This window comes from Pseudopipra pipra, chromosome 3 (genome assembly GCF_036250125.1).
Source record: "Pseudopipra pipra isolate bDixPip1 chromosome 3, bDixPip1.hap1, whole genome shotgun sequence".
NCBI classification, from domain to species: domain Eukaryota; kingdom Metazoa; phylum Chordata; class Aves; order Passeriformes; family Pipridae; genus Pseudopipra; species Pseudopipra pipra.
Window position 1 is genome coordinate 23,859,173 of NC_087551.1, and position 21,810 is coordinate 23,880,982.

Sequence of the window (21,810 nt, forward strand, 5' to 3'; positions counted from 1 at the left end):
CTTGGGCACATGGTGTGATCCTTGGGGATAGTCCTGCACAGGGCCAGGAGCTGGACTTCATCATCCTTGTGGGTCCCTTCCAATTCAGAATATTCTGTGTTATTCTGTGTGATCATGAGCCATGAACGAAGTCACAGTATATAGGTTTGCTTTCTTTTTCAATTATCCATCTGCTCTGAACAACAAATGCTCGTATTAAGCCTAAAAATGCCAAAATATTCTGCAGACAAACCATCCCTGGTAGCTTCCTGCAAGAGGCCAGGCCGATGGATGCCAGGAAAAACAACAGGAATGCCCAGGAAAACCCTTTTCTGCCTTTCTTATTTGTTTTTGCTGCTTTTCCCACTATACTACCTTCATTATTAGAGCTACAATAACACCTATATGCAGGTGTACATAAATTATCAGATATGTGCAAAGCTCTCATACATAATATCACAGTTAAAAAATAAAACTTCGGGCATTTTGGAGGCAGAGGTAGTGAACTGATGGCTGATAAATACTGAAAACAGTCCCAACATAATTAATTCAGGACCAAACACTACAAAAGTACATAAAACTCACAAATGAGGTTTTAATTATTTTCATTAAATTTTAATCAGCATCTCATTTTTTGAAGTTTAGATTAAAAAGCAATCTAATTTTATATTCCTTTGCCATATTCTTCAGTTTTGCTTCCATCCCAGACCCTAGATTTTGCATACAAGCAAAGCACAGTAAGGAAAAGCTGAGAAGTGAAGCCTACAGCAACATTTACAAATTAAGACCTAAGTCAGAGATCGGCTATCCCATACACACAATATAAATTTTCAGTCCTCTCTCTTCATTAGGATTGATGACACTGCTGGAAAATAAGGAGCACATAATACCTTTTATGGGAAGGTAAAACACAGATGAATTAACAGAGAGAGAATGCAGCTAAATCAATTTCTCATCTCAAGATAGTAATGGAGGCAATTTCTTGAACTTTACTACGCTTGTAACATATTGATCAGCAGAGCTTCACACTGAAAGTTAAACCAGGTATTTTCCCAGGGATAAAATGGAGGATGGCAGTAGAACTAGGCAACACACCAAAGACAGGGATTTTCTTCAGTCATGTTACACTTCAGAAAAATCGAAGTTTCCACCCACTTGCACGTTACTGCAACACACAAGAAGAAGATTTCTAGATTAAGGCTGAATTAGTCCTGTATAAGCCTTAACAAAGCAAATTTAGTGATAGGGCAAGGGGGAATGGTTTCAAACTGAAAGAGAAAAGGTTTAGATTAGATACTAGGAAGAAATTCTTTACTGTGAGGGTAGTGAGGCACTGGAATGGGTTGCCCAGAGAAGCTGCGGATGCCTTACTCCTGAAAGTATTTAAGGCCAGGGAGAATGGAACTCTGAGCAACCTGGTCTAGTGAAAGATGTCCCTTCCCATGGTAGGGGTTGGAACTATATGATTTTAAGGTCCCTTCCAACCCAAACCATTCTATGATTCTGTGATTCTATGATTTACTTTCACAGTATGAACTTTTGTATCATTTGACATTAAGAACTTAACCGAAGTGTTAAATTGGGAACTCAGACTTCCTGTAGATCATCAGAGCATCCAAAATGGAATTCTGGGAAAATATCGAAAAAAAAAGAAAAAAGTAATTTGGGATTTCTCCTCTCCTTCCTAATGGTCGTGTGTCTAACCACTCACAAACACCAGCTCATAAACTTGCCATGAAATGAATAAACCTCAGCCACTTCAAATCACTGAAATAAAAGTTTTCTTTACTGTATTTGTAATTTTTTCTATTACAAGAGTGACCAAGAGCATCTTGTTATCTAAATTGGTTGGTCATGATAAAACAGCATTTAACTATTTTTGGAGCAGGAGAGAGGAAAGTAAACCACCTTCAGATAAGAAACATTGAGAACAACAGAGTACATATATTAAGCAATACCAACAAAGACTAATATCAACTGGTAAAATCAGCAACAAAATAGTTAACACCAGAATTATCATCATCAATCATATACCATTACTTTGGTTTACTTAACACAACTATATCAGAGCACAGTCTCTCTTCACATGCTGGAAGTCCACTCTTAATAATCAACCTCACGAATTTGCTGCCCTTCCCTGGTCCATGTTCAGCTTCCTGCTTGCACTTCCCTAGAAAAATTCTAGGACTTCAAATTCTCTTCTAAGGACAGGATTCTTCATGCATGCATAATTATTTTCATGTGTTCATTTCTACATCTTTGAATGTTTCAGGAATATTGCATGACATTTATTTCCAGAGGAAATGTCTTAGACAAATGGTGCATCTTAGAGATCAGATGCTAATGCGCAGATAGATTACGAATTCCAAAATCTATTAGTTTTTCATGTGTAGGGTGCAAGGCTTCAGACAACACATACTGTATAACATGACATTATGTTTAAAGAGGCTTTAGACTTGAGCTACTGGTCAGATGCATCCCAGTCACACAAAGCAAATAGGTGCTCACACCAGCAGAGACCACCCGTCACAGCACAGGCACAATCCAGGAGATGCCTGCCTTGAGTGACTGCATCAAATGACTGCTCTCTGGAACTGCCCAGAATGTAATCCAGTTCCCTTGGGCAGGGCTTGGCTTATCCCATTCAAGAGAAAATACTCCCATACCTCCTACCATATAGCCATGTCTTGTCCTCTCCTTACTGAATTCAGAAAGCAACCTGGCTGGCAGTACAAGCTTGACAGTCCCAGAGCTGCCTGAAAAGTCATCATCTTTCTCTTCACAGCTTTCAGGTACTTGTTTCATGCTCATGTCCTGGGAACAACAGCGGACACTCATTCTGCATCTCCTTCATGACATCAATCATTTTTGTGTGCCCCTTTCCAGACTGAGGACTCCTGGTGGCTCTTTGTCACCCCATACTTTGGATTTTTCTTCTTCTTTATAACATTCTCTGTGCTGAGGGAGGCGATATGGAAGACAGGGAGGACCAAAGCCACATATGTTATTGAAGACAGGGGAGCACTACGTATTTACACAGTAGCACGTTCATGCTTTCTGTTTTGTTTTCTGTTCCTTCACTAACAAGTACTGATTTGTTTTATCAATCATTATGCTGTCATTTTTACAGGATGACCACAAAGTCTCCTTCCAGAGCAGTTGACATCTGGTGCAGCACTCATCAAGGCATACACCGCATTGTGACCTCCCTCCTCCTCCTGCACACACTGCTTTCGTTTATCTACAAGCAATTTCCCTCCAGCATTTTATCATCCAATCATTCAGTACTAGTTCTGCAACACATTCAGCTAGCCCTTCTTTTCATTATTCTTAATGCCCCAAGCCCACACTCTTGCAAAATTTCAGTTACTTACTTCAAACTATGAGGTGACTAAAACCATTCAAACAAAATCATTGCCAAAAATGACATCAATAAACAACGCTCCTTCCTTGAAAAACCCTCAAACTATTCTTTCCCTTTGCAAAATTACTGCAAAACAACCACTCTCCTAAAAGAAATTTCCCAATCACTCAAAAAAACTTCTTTAAGTGGGCACTCCCCATAATGAGCTTTAGCCTTAGTTGTTCCAGTTTGGCAGAGTAAGGACCACGTCACAGCAAAACCTTCTGTCAACAGCCTGATGAATTAATGTTTGGACCTCTCATGTCACACTAACATGCCAACTCTGCCCTGAGAAAATGGAGCAGGAGCTCCACAGCTCAGGAAACAGCACTACCAGACCAAAAAAACCCCCAACTTAAAACAAATAAGCAGACAAACCTCAAAGTCTAACAGCTACTTCTTGGCTCCAGATCTTCCCCACAGAAGGTAGGCGGAAAAAAAAACCAACCCATCCCACCCTTCTGCAGACTGACTCCTATGCAGTGCTAAGAATATTCTGAAAGACACAAAATGTATAACTTTTCAACTGAATATTCATTTCTGAACTGAAGGGAAACATCTTAAGGGCGAGTGGGTGTAAGGAATGATTCCTCCTCAGCACTGTCGCGCTATTTATTAAAGGCTGTGAATACCCACAAGAATTCAGCTTTGGCCTTCACACTGTACACTAACAAGCTTAGTTTACTGACATTCACAAAGCAGATGAAGCTCTGCTTCAAATGATCCCTTTGAAAGGGACAATTACACCAGATAAGTGGAAATTGGATGACCAACAGAACTAATTAAGTTCTTAAGTTCTGTTTGTATATTTATCCAGATTTTTCTCACCATTCTTACTCAGAAGGGGAATGGGTTGGCTTGGGAGGCCAAGGGAACGAAAGTATGCCTTTCCCCGCCCCCTGTACATAGTTTTCTCCCCTACATAGTTACAGATCTGTTTGGAACAAAACTTGAGACATGAAATCAATGCAGCCAGTGGTGGAATTCATCTTATTCTGACAGAAATATTCCATTTTCCCTAGCTTATATTTTAAATTGCTTTCTGATATACCAGGTTATTATTTTTTTTTAGCCTCTTTGGTTCCTTACATAATTAAATGCCATGCTATTCAGCTTTTACAATTACTTTTACCATTTTCAGAAGAACATTTCTCAACTTTCTGTGAAGAATTTATTCCCCACAAGTATTAGCTTCACTGATATTTTTTTGTTCATTACATTAAAAGCTCTTAGCCATCTCAGTAGAAATCTTTTCCCTTATACAGACTTTCCTATAGGGTAGATAGTATTTGCCAAGCCTCAGTTTCTTTTCCTACTATTTCATGTAACCAGAATTAGCTCAGAAAAGATGAAAGGTCAATGCCTTCATCTTCCAATCATGGAAGAAGGGCTAGGCACAGCCTATGGAGACATTTTTGTTACAAATCCAGATTTTGCATTTAATACTTGCAAAAATAACAGCAATGTTCCCCAAAAGTGCCCTAGCTAAGCTATGAACATTTTGCCCATTTACCCTACAGGTACAGACAAACAGTCTCTGAAGCTTCGAGTACTGGCTTCTATGATTTCTCTTAGAAGACCACCACAGTTTTGGAGCAAGCATGTTCCCAGCCCCTCAAACTTCACTTTTAAGGTACTGCCCACACCAAATGCAGATCCAGCAGCACAACACTCCCTCCAGTTTGCCAACTTACAACAAAGCATACAGAACATCTTTAAAAGCTGCTGTATTGATACAGAAGTGACAAAGTAAAAACCATATTCTGCAAGAAGCACGCTCATCCTGCTTAGCACTTATTTGAGAGAAATATAAAAAAACTCCAAGAGATTAATGTCTCCCTTCCTGGGCAGGCTAAAGATAATTATTTGGCTAGTAAGGGGGGTTATTTGTTTCGGTTTGGTTGTTTGGTTGGTTTGGGGGGGGGGGGGGTTGTGGACCATGCGGGGGAGAAGAACGAAACAGCATCATAAGAAAACAGCCTTTTAAAGCTTTATTTCTGACAAAACTACCATCTTGTTCCTTAGCAGAACAGCAGGAAGGAGTTTCCAGAGTGGGCCTAATAAACACCAGGGGAAGAAACCTTCTCTGTAGCAGGCACAGTACACCACCATAGCATCTTCTCTTGGGAAGGAATTACAAGCAGGAAACACTTTGAAGATTATGATAAACTTGCTGGTCATCCATGGCTTTATCTTATGTACCAGTTAACCAAGTAATTCTTCAGAATTACTAGAATGTTACCAAGCATCACACATCCAATTGAAAGCAACATATGCCTGATCATTTCATACCCTTTTCAGCCATGTCGCAGGTAGAGCTTGAATTATTACCCCAGATAATTCAAGAGCCAAACAGCTCTGCCCACATTTCCCCATGATCTAACTGGCATCCTGGCACAAAGGTGAAGGTGAAGGAACTGGGGGGCTCTACAACAGGAGACAGAGGATCATCTCTCATTTCAAGTCCCAATTTTTTCTGAGGTCACAGTGACCTGAATCTAGCATGAATTATGCATAATCACCCTCCGAGCAAGTGGATCTGTGCCAACTGAACCTCATAAAAGTTTTGGTTGCTAGGAGGTAGCAGTGGACATATTGTAAAATCCTGTTTACTTGAAGCATTGAGGTTTCCCTCCAGAATAACCTTCCACAGTTTGCTCACTGTTTTTTTATTCCTTGAGACATCAGATTTCAGATAAATTCTGTGATTTCCCATCTGCTGTCATCTAGAGAAGCCTCCATGAATTATCTCTCCAAACAGTCTGTAAAAGACCTCCAACACCTTCAGAGCAAGCTCGTGTCTTTAGGCAAACTAGATAACATCCTTAGCACAAATTCTGTTCAGAGAAGTCTTGCATTCAGACACGGTGTTGTTCAGATGCCCACTTATCAAGTTCTGAGTCTCAAACTCCACGAGCCAGAACAGCAGACAGAACCTCAGTAGCACTTCATAGACCTTGCCTTAGCTTTTCAGCCCATTCTCTGTCCCTACAAGACTTATCTCAAATGAACACGCAATATTTTTACATCGACATTTTTAATCAATTGTCTGGTATGGATATTAAGTTTCAGAGTGTGCTATCTGGAAATCTTGGCTGCTCCAGATCATGCTTTTAAAGACATACTCTGTAATTCTCCTGTCAATTTGTTGGAGATGCATTTGTGTCCTCTGATTTAGGAACACACAAAAAGATTTTTCATGGTTATCTTAGCTAAGATTGGATTGAGAGTATTTATTTATTGCATTGTTTACAAGCACTGTGAGCCACCCAATGAGGAAATGAAGAAATAAAAACAGCTGCCTCCTTTAGACCACATAATTTCTGACACCATTTCTACTTAGAGATAGCTCAGTTTTGTTTGTTTTATGAAGGAAGAGAGTAAGCAAACACAGACTTCAGTTTTTCATCATTTACTGAACCTATGGCATACAAGGCTCATTTATCATCAAGCTCTAGACTCAAGCTGAAATGCTAATTACCAACAAAAAGAACAGGTAATGCTTTTCCAATAATTAGTAGGCAAGCAATTCTCAGAACACTGTTATCAGATTTATCATAGGATTCTGGAAAGAAAGTGGTGCTGACACACTCATGGTTTCCTTCTGTTCACTCTTCATTTACTGAAGATTCAAACCTTTGGATTATCTGCTCGAGACATCTGACTGGTAAAGTAATTTGTAACTCTGAACAGTACAGATGCTCCCCACTGAACCATCCTTGGGAACTGCCCAAGGAAAGGTGGTTACAAGCAATATGACCAGAGGATTGCAAAGCAATGCCATGAATCTCAGGTATTTTTAGTTCTGACTGTGGACTGAAAAATGTAACCAAAAATGCCATTTCTAACAACCCTCATCACTGCAAACATCAGCAAACATAACTCGGAGCTGTATAATGGGAGTGGGGAAGGATTGTGAGTTGATTTAAAAACCAGATAGAACAGCAGGTAAAAACAACTTCAGCAGAAATGAGAGGTGAGAGACATTGCAAGTGTGCTGAGCAAGCCAGAAGTAAAAGTTAGCTTGTGCAACACCAGCCAGACCTCAGCAGGCAGTGCTTCAACCTCTCTCACCCAAAGTAACCAGCTTTGGGGTCTCCCCAAAGCTTCAACATAGCCAGACAGAAGGGATGGTATTAGCAGGGGCACAGATCTCCAAGAACCCCAGTGAATACATTCCCACTCTGAAAGCATGGTGGCACACTGCTAGAGGGAAGGCTGGTGCTACTGCTGTGTGGCCTGAAGTGTTTGAAGAGATTCTAAGCCTTGTTCTTGTTTGCCTGCACTCAGCTCCAGAGGCACAACACCAGCACTCATGTTAAGGAAACACCATTATACCTCTTGGCCAAACCTCATGGTCTTAAACTTAGGTGCAGGCTGCAAAACTTTCATAGCACTGGGGCATTCCAAAACACCCTTCCACTGAGACTACGTCTGAAGAGGAAAGTACCAACCTGCATGAACATAAGGTAGGTGTTCAATTAGCAGCCTCATCTGATAAAGATTTCCAGCAGAGACCTCAGGGGGAGGGCTACAAGATTATGAAAAGATCTTCCCCAGTGTATGAACAACCTTACATTTGTTGCCTTATCTTGCAATGGTAAATTCTTATTACTATGCTTCAGTTAAAAGACAATTAGAAGAATGGATAATATATAATGAAGGCATTGCATATATGATTTAAAGTTGCCTCCGAATACCTAATGCACAAAGATTTGTTTTCCTTCAGATGCCAAGAATCAGGCCAGAACAACAGTAATGTGATTTTTGCTTGTACAAAACAATGCTTTCCTTTTTTTTAATAGGTAATGGTCCTACCTAATTTTTTATTTTTTTTTTAATCAAATTGTCCTTAGGGAAGATTCAGAGACAAGCCTTCTGGAAAAGTAGTAACTGCATGAGACAAAAGATAATCAAGAGTACTCTTTTTGTTATGTTCTTAGCATTTCTGGACTGCAAATTCAAGCTACAAAATATGTCTGTGTATCAGATGCTGTAGCAGGTAACAGCATGAATGTCTAAATCTTTGAAAAGTGAAGAGTTTCAGAAAGCCTAAATTTTTTTACTTTTATTTTTTAAATATTGAGACCCCTGGCATAGATTTCATTTTCATTTTAGTTTTCCTACACTGTATTGGCTTGTAGGAAGTCCATTTCACAGAAAAATCTTAAGGCATGCTTTTACATCATCTTCCCCTGCATTAATGTTTCTGGTAATGCAGGACTCAGATAAGGCTATGCAGTCTCATGCCCAACTGATATATTTTCCAGCAATGCCTAGCTATGTCAAATGCTGCATCTCTCTCGTGAGTTTTACCCAAGGGCCTGGTTTCAGCTGGGATAGAGTTAATTTTCTTCCTAGTGGCTGGTTGAGTGCTGTGTTTTGGATTTAGGTTGAGAATAATGTTGATAACACCCCGATGTTTTAGTTGTTGCTAAGTAGTGCTTACTCTCAGTCAAGGACTTTTCAGCTTTACCTGCTTTGCCGGTGAAGAGGTGCACAAGAAGCTGGGGGCACTGCAAGGACAGCTGACCTGAACTGGCCAAAAGAATATTCCATACCACAGAACATCATGCCCAGTATGAGGGGATGGGGGCGTGTAGGATCACTGCTCAGGGACTGGTTGGGCATGGGAGAGTGGGTGGTGAGCAACTGCGTAGTACAACACTTGTCTTTCTCTCTCTGTTATCTCCCTTTTCATCACAGTTACTATTTTATTTTACTTTCCCCATTATTAAAATGTTCATATCTCAACCCATGGGTTTTACTCTTTTCTGATTCTCCTCCCCATCCCACTGGAGGGTGAGGAGTGAATGAGCAGCTGCACAGTACTTAGTTGCTGGCTGGGGTTAAGCCATGACACCAGGTCTAGACTGAACAGTGGACTGAAATTCCTTTGCACACTGAAAGTTTCAGCTGCAATCTTGTTACCTCCAGACACTGAGTTCTGCGAGGCTGAGATGCTCTGAATGGACTAACTGCAATGCCCTGTTCCTTTGAGATCTCCTGCTCGTTTCAGAAAGAGAGATGGCATAAAGTCATCTTCCTTCACAGGGAGACCTTGAATTATCGAATTTTTTTACACTCTCTGAAGCCCAGCAAGTCCAAGCCATCATTCCTCAAAGACCCTATGACACACCGATAATGTTTTCTTCTCAAAAACTATTGCAATGGTTTTGCACAACATAAACAACTGCTGAAAACAGAGGAGTACTGGTCTGGTGTGCCTTACTTGCAGACAGCTCCAGCCTTCTCTTTTTGTCCCTGGTGTAGCAGCAAAAGCCACAACCCAAGAGCGCTCTCATTCCAGACGAGACTTGTTGGAAGCCACAAAGACAACAGGAACTGATGATGAATGGAGACAATTTTTCTGTGTTTGTGCAAGAGGAAAAACATTTCTCTGGTAGTCTTTGAGCACAGGCAGTGCTGAAGCAGCTGGTGATGCCTGTCTACATTCACCAGCAAAACAGGGTACAACTACAGAGCATAGTCCTGGAGATCCATTTGATAAATGATTATGTCCTTATTTCCAATAAATACACCTGTTCCTGTCAGGAAAACCTGAAGATGAGATTCTGATGATTTATTCACTAGCTTGAGTTATGAAGTCCTGAACTGAAAAATATTTCTTACGGTAAAACATATGTGACTATAAAATTTCTCTGGGTGACAGAGGACTACTTAAGACATGAAATCCTGAGATGAACAGACTTAGACCTCACTAACTTTAGGCTTCTGGTAAGTCTGTTGAGCAAGAAGAGATTTGGGAATCCTCGTAGGTCTCCATACTTTTCAAAGCACAAACAGCAAGTGCAGTCTGCACAACTTCTCCAGTGGTAACAGACATGTAGTTTCACTCTACGATCTAGGGTTGACCACTATTTTTACTTCTTTAGGGGGCTACAAAGTCCATTTAACCTGGGAGGAAAATGGTAGCATAACTCTCTAGACATTACTTTACTGGTCTGTTGTCCCAGATATGGATATTTCCCACAAGCACAAGACCTGGTATATTTTATATACCCACAATAATAGAACACTTAATCAATCAGCAAGGATTTTCTGGTTCATATTACCTGAACAATTTCAGATACTTTAAATCACTATCACCTATTTCCTCCAGATCTCACTTCTATTTCTCAACTTCTTATAGGCTCTTAACAACAAGATCATTCTCAATAAAAATAAAATCTTCGGCAAGACAGTAGGCTCATTTCCATTTTAATTTTAGCCATATCCTCAAATAGATAAACTGCCTTCTGAGTATCGGTTATTATCAGAAGGAAGTTGCCCTGGACTTTGAGAATGTCACAGTTTCCAGTGAGTTCATGTCTTCTGGAAAGTCCTAAACTGAAAGACTTTCGCTAAGATGGGAAATCCTGACACAATTCAGGCTTTTGACTCCATTTTGATGCCTAAGGACCATCACAGATGACCAGTTCTAGCCTCACAGGGCTCTTAGCTTCTGCTTTGTTGCTAATAAGCACGGGTAAGGAAAGACTGTCATAGCTCCCACTCCTAAATCTGGAGAAGTAGTAAGAAAAGAGTTCTTGCCCTTCCTACCAGGTGCTTAAAAAAATAAAAGAAGAATTATCCACGTGAATCAAATAAATTGCCAAATGATTCACAGCTGTCATATCTGAACAAAAAATTACCATGTCAATACACAGAATAAAAAAAAATTAAAAATTATACTGCAGATTAGAGAAAAGCTCTTGAGTATTATGAATTCTGAACCATAAGAATGGATGACATACTTGCTCCATCCTAACATCAGGAGGAAAAAAAAATTTATTTGGTGGCATAGCACCAGCCTTTGCAAAAAGGGTAAAAATAACATGCATCATAAGAGACAAGAATCCAACACATTAGGTAATCTGTGATGAGAACTCTATGAATAAAGCAGATAATACCAAATTAGTTAACTAAAAAAACCCCAACAACACAGCCATTTACAGATCAAAAGAATACTTGCCTATGTATTTCAAACTAACAACCAACTAGAATTACAAGTATGTGCCGTTTTAAAATAAGCAAAAAACCAGATTCACAAGATGATCTGGATTTGCCCACCCTCTCAGACATGTTGGCTTTTAACATTTACAGAGTACTAAAGAAAACATCCCACCACTTTTATCTGGATTAATGTCACATTTGGCACAAAACTTTCATGTTCAGAAAGAGACCCGCTCAACAGCAGATGGAGTATTCCATTAAAACATGAGTGGCAACAAGTGCACACCCTCCCAATCAAAAGAAGCAAACCACTTCTCAGTAACATCTGCACACAGATCACAAGATGCTCACACAGAACTTTCCCACAAAATACCTTTTTCTTACTCCTGTCTAAAAGCATTCTTACCAATAAGTAAATTCTGTAACTAAAAAAAAAATTAAAAAAACAAGGGAAAAAAAGAAAAAAAAAAGGAAAAAAAAAAAAAAGAAAAAGAAAAAACCCAGCCTCAGGTATTCTTCCCAGCACTGTTCACTTATCCAGAAAAGTGTAAGGAAACATTAACAGCAAGAAGTGACTATTTCAAGCTGAGGGTAACTAGGAAGAAGAGAAACTTGCTTCACTTTATAAAAAAGATACATGGTAATAAAAAAAAAAAAAGGAAATAAAAAACTGAAGGGCACATCAATTATAATGGTTCTGTGGTTCCTCTGGATTTCAATTAGAAACCACTTTATTTACAGCTCTTGGCCCAGCAGCAGGTAACATTTTTCATGGTGCAGTTTCTAATGCAAATAAAAGTAAAGGCAACCCACGAGTGGTTTGCTAACTTATATAATGAGACAGGAAACAAAAGGAACAAATGAATAATGACCATGTCAAATGCATTCAGAAAGACCACAGGACTCAAATAACAAATTCTTTGACAAGTACATTTACCTCAAATAACTATCTAAAATAGCTCTTTTTTCCCCTAAACAGTTTTCCTAAGATCTCATTTTAATAATAATTTAAATCTACATTCCATCAAAATATGAAGTTAAATCCATTCTCTCCACCCTCAAAACCAAGAAGTGACCACTAGACATAGATATCTGACTTTTCTGCTCAGAAAGTCCACATTTAGTCATTTTGATCAGAGTGAAGAGAAGCTGTAAGAGGCAACACTGGGGTCTGCCCAGGGGCTCTTTTCCACTACTTGCAGATACAGCAGCACAGGAGGTAAAAGGAGGTATGGAGAAACCAAGTGGTTTCTCCCACATACGCATTTTGTGCACACAAGCAGGCAACATGCAATTTAAGTCCCCCCAAAATGGCTGAGATATCTCCCTGAAACCAGGGGAGGTTCACCAAGGACTGACCTTGCATGTTCATGCCCTCAACTTTGCCACCATATTCAGTTTGGTGACAGGGCTGAGGCGCAGCCCCTTGCAGATGGCACTACTCGCTCCTCACAACAGCCCAGGCTGGAGTTACACCACCTGCATCCTCCTCCGCCCAGTTTACAGCCATAAACCAACTCCAGTAATGAACAGCAGATCTGCTTGTTCAGTCAAAGGATTCACCCAGGCTCAGACCACACTATTTCTCTAACAGTTTCCCTAGGAGGATGGCCTCACACGGACCAAGCTTCCACCAACCTTGTCTAAGTTGTTATGCTTTTAATCAAAAATGTAACATCATAGGGGAAAACTCCTACAGCTACTTCTCATTTCACTTTTAAAATGGAAACAAAATAAATTTTGTCTGGTTTAACAGCACTTTTCCAGATTGTGCTAGATACAGAATTTTCCATCTTTTCAAATTCACGAGGTTGTGTCAAACACTTGCATACTCTCTCAATGCTATTCCCCTCTCTGGCTTGTCAGTTCACTTAGGAAAGAAACACCTACATTTTGGGCTTCCATTTGTCAGAATGCTTTGAAGCAGCTCCTAATATCACAGAAAATGTCTATCAACAGCTGTTAGTGGCTCAGGAGGGACCTGCCTATATACAGGTGCTCATATGCTAGCGAGCACTTCACTGAAAAGACTAAGTGATGCATGTTACTTACTGCAGCCCATTTGAGTCTGGGTAGTTTCAATTTGTATTGTGCTCTTAACAGTGAGAAGATTCTGGAGCTGATCTTGTATCTCTACCATTCATAAAGGCCTACTGCATTCAGAAGAGCAAGAAATGCAGATATATATTTCATTAAGATGTAAGCATTCCTTCAAGTCTGTAAAAAGCACTCTGCACTGGGCAAACTATTTAAACAGGATTTCTGACCAATGCCTTCATTATCACCCTCCAAAGATGTCCAACCTGGTTACTGTGGGCACAACTGTGCAGCTGATACCATCAACAACATGGTTGGCTCATGTCTACAGGTTTCCTATATAGGCTATATAAAAAAAGGAGGGGGGAAAAAAGAGAAAATAAAAAGTTTCTAGAAGAGAATGTGATCAGAGCACTGAAATTCAGTTCCTGCTGAGCTGCCCTAAAGAAAAGACCCTTTACCTCTACTGATTGCAAGGACAAGTCAGGCACCTAAGGAAATTAGCTGATCCAGTCAGAAGCTTAAACTTAGGACAACTTAGAACATCCCGCTATTGATATTATTGATACTTATGTCTTTTTACATAAACCACAGCAGCAGCAAGTTCAGTTAAACCTTTTTTACAGCTAACCAGTATCAGCTTATTAGGGACCAGATGTCATTTGGTCTGTAGATGGGCTACAGCGCGTTATTAATGAAGACAAGGTTGCAGGAAAGCAGGCTGTGATGAGGCAGGTCCAAATGGTACAGAACACAGAGGAGGGAAAACTTTCTGCAAGGCAAACATCAAAGATCTCATACTTTCCCATTGTTATGCTAGAGAACCCCAAGAGAGCCACCTTTGGAATTGTGTTTAACACTAAAACACACCAAACCTCCCCCACCCAGCTGAAACCACCTCCAAACACATATAGCTGCCCACCCACACCAAACCACCACAAGAACCACCTAAATCAAAACGACCATGAGACGTACCAAAGTGCTGCGTGTGCCATTAGACCACTGTGGCGCAAAAGCTGAATGGCACGTAGCAAACGCCCGAGGTGCGCCACATACAAGCCACCAAGCAGCCAGCCTTTCCCACTGGACAGCACTGTAAGGAAGAAATATTATGAGGATCTCAGCAGCCCTTAACGCTGCTGTTGTGAATTCGAAAAAAAAAAAATCCTAACACGCAGTACCACTCCCACAAAAAAAGGGATAGAACTTGTTCTTATATAAGTATGTATATTATTTAACACTCGAACAACAGTTCCATCACATCTATGCAGAACCAGAAGTGGTGAAGAGCTGAGAGGGGAAAAAAATAATTTCTACTCTATTGTATCTATCCATTTTTTTGTTTGCCTCAGGACAAGTCAAGGGCCCTCAACACACTGCAGAACAAGGACCACTATCTGTTTTCTTTCTCTTCCTTTGTTGTGGCACAAGGTGAGTGATGCACGTAGGTGCAAGTATAATTCACACAGTATTTGCATTCTATTAGCTATTATCACCTAGGAAATTATCTTTTGGACCTGGGAAAAAGTGATTACAAAACTAAAGGTGAGGTAAACACACGCACAACACCATCTTCAGGCAAACAATTGTTTCTGCTTTTGCGGTCATCTGAACAAGTTTTGCTCTTCCTTAGATTAAACAAACACATGCCGCCAGGATGCACGCATTGCTTCTGAGGTAGATGTGAAAGAGAAGGCCTAGGTGACAAAAATAACTTTCAGATAGATGTTAGTATATTCACATTGCAAAGAACATAAAAGGAGGCAGGAAGCAGGGGAGGGAAGTGTCTCTCTCATATCATATTTAAGTGACAGTACAAGTAGCAGTGACTTTTTTTCCCTGAACTGCTCACAGATATGGGACCATTGCATAATCTTCAATAATCTTGTAAATTCTATTCACATTTTTTCTAAACACTACAGGAATTCACAGAATTAAAAGCAAAAATCATGATTTTTTCCCAACTTGCCACTCAAAAGAAACAGATGCAAAATAGAGCAAGTTTTCCTGTAAAAACAGCTCCGTCCTACTTTATGAACTAGTTATTCCTAACTCTAACCACCTCCCCTCACACAGAATATTATGTAGTGCTAAAAAGCTTCTCCAGTCCCGACAAACCAGCCATGTTTTGCATGGTATGTATAAACAAGTTGGTTTATGGCAAACAGAAATCCATACACATGCAGTGGAGTGTAACAGCTGCCTCATGGAAGCAGGTATGCTTGTGTATCCCAAGCCCAAACTCATCTGGGTGAGCAAACACTAGGAAAGGACACACAAGGGAAGGGAAAACAGGCACAACTTGGTGTAGAAGTGGAAAAAAAGAGGGCAAAGGAAATGAATGCATACGTGTTTGAGATTTTGCCCTGGTAAAATCTTGGACTAAGAAAAATTTCAGATGACATTTCTGCAGATACAGGGAAAAAAATCTCTAGAGATTCAATGTGAAAAGTTATTTAAAACATGCACAAATTTAATTTGATAGTCAGCTTTTCAGTCAACCTATTTTCTCCACTCCAGTGAGGGCAACAGGGGAAAAATATTTAAATCTTATGAAATAATATGGAGAAAGGCATTTTTCATTTCAGAATGTATTATTTTTAAAACCACATGGAAAATGTCCTTCAGGAATACCAACCCTTGGTGGCATCTCAGATGGCCTGCATGACAAGTATATATCCAATAAGCAGGTAATTCAGTGTCAACAATTATCAAGAAAAAAACAAGTCAAATTCAATTTTACTTGAAGATGTAGCTTTCTAAAATACCACAGAGAAAAAAAACCTTCCTGCAGTAAAGAGATAGTTGGGGCTTTGCATGGCATACTTCAAGAGCAGCAACATATAGCCTTTGTTATATCAAAAACCTCAAACCGTTTCCAAACCATCCTTGTTCTCTGACTTTTTTTCCTACCTGATGTCTTTTCTAGTTTTTCATTCACATTCCTGATGGTTCTTCACAGTTTCACAGCACCATCCTTGAGGATTTTTTAAAAATAAACCCAGAATATGAATCAACATACTCCTTAGTCCATGTCCAGGCCCCTTTGCTGTTTGTCATATCAGTACTACCTTGTCCCAAGCAGTTCCTGCAGTAGATGCAATCTTCCCTCTCCATCCAGCTGCATTACTCAGTTTGTATTCCTGTAAGGGTCCACTCCAAGAGAAATAATGATTTCCACTTTAATTTAACTTCCTCTGAAGTGCCGATGTGTCTTTTGCAATCAATTTTCTTTACCTGGCCTACAGTGATCTACCATAATCTATGGTACAAATTTCTGAACCTACCTTTACGAAACGTGAGAGGCCATTAAATGCACCAATCACAGCAATGTGTTTTCTTGATTCAAGTTATAGACAGGAACAAAATGCCTAGAGCTGCTTTAGTTAACTATTCTGGAGAATTTGGAAGAAAATTTCTTGTCATTTTGTAGAAAGCACACTGTGTCTTTTATTACATGCAAGTAATTTGCAATTTAGAAATAACATGCACTGGAAAAATATTTTTTTAATATTTCTGAGTATGCATTTGAACACGTAAGTACATAGTAAAAACATGATACTTCATGATTTCTGAAATGAAATTCACAGTCTTAGTTTCCCATCAGAGCAGCTTACTATGCCTCCTTCACAATCTTACCCCCTTACCACGCCAGGCTTTCAAGGTTGGCCGTACACACGTGTGTGCGTATCCCTGCATTTCTGTGTAGCATCATTTTCAAAGTGCCTCTGAGAAGGAGTATTCACTTCTTCCTCAGGGAAAGCCATGGACTGGAAAGAATAAGCTCTAGTAGTATGAAGTTATTTAATACTTCAATAGTGTAACAGATTAAAAAAAAAAACGTAAACCAAAACTTATAAAAAGACCTTTTCCTGCAGTGGTTTTAAGGCAGAACCAAAACTTGTTTATGTCAATGAAGCCCTCTAATTGAAATCTACATAACTGGGTCAGAAATTGTGTCCTGGGGAGAAGAGTTATTATTCCTTAACTCCTGAGCTTCAAAGAAACTTTAAGTATGTTTCTTTGTAATGTTTCCTTCAACAGACCTCAAATCCTCCTCAGATATTGCCATTTTACCCTAACCCAAACAGAACAAGCAAAAGGGAATCAAACACCTCCTCACAACCACAGACACTGAGAGATCAGTGAAGCAAGTTACAAAGGCTCCCTACCACTTGCCTTTGTAGTATTTACTTGAAAAAGATAAACTGGCATTACTGGGTAAACTCAGTTCTAGTCAAAAGCTTGGTAAACCCCACTTTACAGGCAGGACAGAACACACATTTGTGAGTCAGGGCAAAATAGCATCTGTGTTAAACACCAGAAGGATCTTTACCTTGACAGCAGAGTTAACATCACTCAATGGGCTGGTGGCAAGATGGAAGAAGTGTGACAGTTTCTTGAGGGTTCCAATATTTTCATAAGACATCTAAAACATACATGGATGTCCTGGCTTCAAGTGACATGTATGGAAAGGGAATCTTTTCAGCACAACGCAGGGGAGGAAAAGCTGAGGGACCTGCTACAAAAACCAAACACACCCACCCCCCACCATTACCCAATAAACCCAAACCACAGTTTTCCTTCAGGCAGACAAACAGTAAGGCAGGACAATTTCAAACTATTTCTAGTGAGAGCAGGACAGAAAGAGTCCTCTCCATTCAAAAGAAACTGAGCCTACATGAAGGTTTAGGATATAACAAAAAGCAAGGCAAGCAAAGGCTGGAGCAACAGCGTCCTTCCTGAAGGTGGAAGAGCTATACATTTGGTAAGCATAATCCAAATATTTCTGACAAGATACATTTTTCCAAGCCTGGTTTCTCCAACAGATACACACTTCCATATTTTTCTCTTTACTGTTTATGAATACTTTTGGCTTGTTAACACCAGTATGGATTAAAAGAGGCTGGGAATTGGACTTGCAAACAATATTTGACAAAATCCTTTTATGCTACTAAGAAAATTGAAGTTTATTAAGGAGAGCACCCATGCAGATTAGAAAGCAGCAGAGACACCGAAAACACATGAGAACAAAACAAACAGCTTTCAATGAGGAAAAAAAAGGGAGGAATGCCCTCATCTCTACACTGGGATAGCAGTGTATCATATATACTTGAATGAACTGAAACATATGAAGGCAACACCTCCTCTCCCCTCCCCATTAAAAATCTGAACAGCTAAAATCCCACAGATGACAAAACCATTTACAGTTTGTCAAAGCCAGAGAAGACTGGAAAGAATTCCAGACGAACCACACAAGGCCAGGCCAAGGGGCAAATTAAATCCACTGCAGATCAATAAAAAGCAAAGTGCATTTAAATGAAAAATGCGAAGCACTCCAAACTGATTGCTGGGTTTAACAGTTCTGGAGTAACTCAATATTTGAATCAAGTGTTCAGCAAATAAATGAAACATACTGCTAGATATGCAAAGATAGAACTTAGAAATATTCTTTTTTTCCGTTTTCAAGACGAAAGCATTCACATGATTATCTAGAGGATAAGACCTACAACAGCCACGGCATAAATCAGAAGCGTGTTCTCCATCAGACTGCTGTGTTTGGCTCTTATCGTCTGATCTCTTCTTGAGATAGCAGATGTAGTAAAAGCCTCAGAAAATGGGGACAAGAATAATTCAGGACAAAGACGGATTTCTGTACAGAAAGAGATGGAGAAGCTTGAAGCACCCACACTAACGCAGGACGGATAAACTATCAAGGATATAAAAAAAAAAAAGAATTGTGGAAAAGACAACAGGGCTCCTATACACTCTCATTGTGCAGAAGCAAGGGCATTTTTGAAACAGCAATACACTTGAAGCTGCTAAAAGGAAATGTGCGTTTGTTTAGTTGGTTTGGTTCTGTGGCAGTGCTCTGCTGATCTGGTTTTATTTTGTTTATAATCAGCGCTCAATTTGCACAATATTTTGCTATGAGAAAGATCTCCGAAAGATTCAGAGAAAGACTACAGTTTCATTTTACTTAAAAATAAGTCATCTACTTTAGGTAGGGGAAAGATCAGAAATATCCACCTGTCCTCCATATATGTAGGATATAAGATTTTGTATGGCACAGGACCAAACCGACAGAAGAGGCTCAGAATTTCCTCTCTGGGCCTTGAACGTAACCATCCACCTTAGGACAAAGGACACGTTATAGTACCGGATATGGCACTTGCAAACAGCAGGCAAAGGACACAAACACAGGTTGCAGAACTGGTCTATTAAGACACCTAATCCTCTGCAGCGTGGTATGTCCACACAGTAAAGCAGAGGGAGTTGGGAACAAGAACATGTAATGCTACAGGGCTTTGGTCCAGGAACACAGATACAGGTTACCCGTGCTCTCTGTTTAAAAGTGGCCTTTGCAATGTTTGGAACAAGAAACTGCAGTGATTTCTCACCAGAGGACTGACATGCTGTGCTGCATCAGGGCAGTGCCACCACAGTGGTCTCACACAAACTGTATCCTTTGGACACTATCCTTTTGCAGTGCTCAAAGAAGTGCTCATATGCACGGTATTTACAGCAGGAGAAAGGTATATTTGTCCTTAGTACTACGGTGTACACTCTTCCCTAACTTATTCCTGAGTGCACGAGCCCTGTGTTATGCATGACAGCATGAGATATTTTTTTTATATATCTAGAAACCACCACAGAACTAGGTTAGCCTGGCAGGCTTGCAGCACTTCATTTACATATGAGTCAATCCTTCTGCAATACAAACATTAGTGATGCATTCCCCACTGTCCTTCTATTTATACTCACTATTTCACCTGCAGGCATCCCGAGTTAATTAAACAAATCAATCCCATTGAGATAATTGTGTCTCAAGCAAATTAACACAATTAGCCTTATAAAAAGAAAATCCAAGCACTTCCCGCTATATTTCTTCATATCAATCATGTGCTCGTTCCTCCAACTGTAAATTTGTGGCTATCTAGGAATCTGCATTAAAATGAAAAGTATAATGACACATCAAGCTGGCTGATTCTCTGTTCACATCACTCACTTCTACTGAAATCAGAGGTGCCCATCAGAAGGAATGTTCTTAAAGAACAAATAAGCAAGGAATGATCCCACTGGACTGGACACTTTGCAGCTATATCACTTTGAGACAGCTTCTGCTCCAAAACAGTGTATTACAGTGTCATGTACAACCACAGCTAGATATGTAGTGATCTGGTTAAGTGGATATACCAGGGGTTAGAGGGACTCTTAATTCCTTCTTCTCAGGTCAGGTTTACAGAAACCCCTCTGAAACAAAGCTGAACTTCTATAAATGACATCTTGGTACCCATCCTTTTTCAAAGACCTTTGTCTTCAGCCCTCATGTGTACAAAGCTGCTCTGGCAGTTGAACAGACACCATCATTCTAGACCATCTGCTGTGTTTTCAGGGTGTTTTTGCTCCGTGGGGCAGCCTCAGAGTAATCCAACACCCCTCAGCCTCCCTGGTCACAGCCCACCCCTCCATCCAAGATCTCAACCACCCTGCACCAGTGCAATCAAGGCAGGGGCTGGCATCCTTTACTACCACTTGTGGTAACAGAACAGACCGCAGCTTTTGGCCAAAAGCCGGAGATGTCTTCAAGATATTGCAGGAAGACTGAGCAGAGCTACTCTGTCAGAGCCTGCAAGGAAAAGTGGTGAAAGGCGACGAGCACCCTACAACTAAAAATGGAAAACTTAAGTAAGAGGCCTATGTGCAAAACCACAACCTTGTCAGCTGAAGCACCTAACAACCCCACTCTTTCAAGAGACAGTAAAACATCTACACAGCGCATTCGTGATGCTGCAGACTAGGGCCTCACAGTGGCCTGGGATGGTTGCTGCCTTATTTCTCTGAGCCTGTGAGCAGCGAGGGTGGCTTGAATGCGGGAGACGCCATTCCACTGCTTGTGAGAAAGTGCTGAGCAGAGGGAGGTAAGGGTGTGTATATGTGTGCAGGAGAGATGGAGAGAAAACAAGATGCTAATGAAGCTGACCAGTAATAACTGTCTTCTCATTTCTCTCCACAGATGATTCAGGGAGGGGAGAGCTGCTCCTCTCCAGTGCCTCCGCTGGCTGCTAAGCAACTGTGGCAGCCGCACAGGGGCAGGCGGGCACCCAGAATTAACTTCTCTCCCTTTCTGAGGGAATTCAAAAGGATTACTAGTACATTAGCTTTGAAATTGGTCACTGGTACTAGGTTCTTAAGAGTAATTATGGGGCAGGGAGGAAAAAGGGAAGACAAGTGATGGGGGGAAGAGGAGAAGATGGCAGGGGACCAGGCTCACACACTGCTGCCTGGGCACCATGCACTGATGAGGGAGGGTATGCATGAGATAATTTCACAGATGACTCCCCATCCTTTTTAAGAATCGAAAATACAGTGGGGTTTTTTTTAGCATACCTAAACTAAAGCATTTTTCCCTCTTGGCACATTTCTCATCCATG

At 40.4% G+C, this 21,810-nt stretch overlaps 1 protein-coding gene across 7 annotated transcripts in view; it reads right to left on the reverse strand.

Moving 5' to 3' along the window:
- TRERF1 (transcriptional regulating factor 1) overlaps window positions 1-21,810 on the reverse strand; it is a 102,239-nt gene that overhangs the window by 35,378 nt on the left and 45,051 nt on the right. Inside the window, exon 1 of one of the 7 annotated variants that reach the window (XM_064648323.1) lies at window positions 14,351-14,427. The exons of the other annotated variants lie outside the window; for them this stretch is intronic. The gene's annotated coding sequence lies outside the window, so the exon portion shown is untranslated. Of the gene's footprint in view, window positions 1-14,350; window positions 14,428-21,810 lie in introns of those variants that run through there. 7 annotated transcript variants of the gene reach the window in all.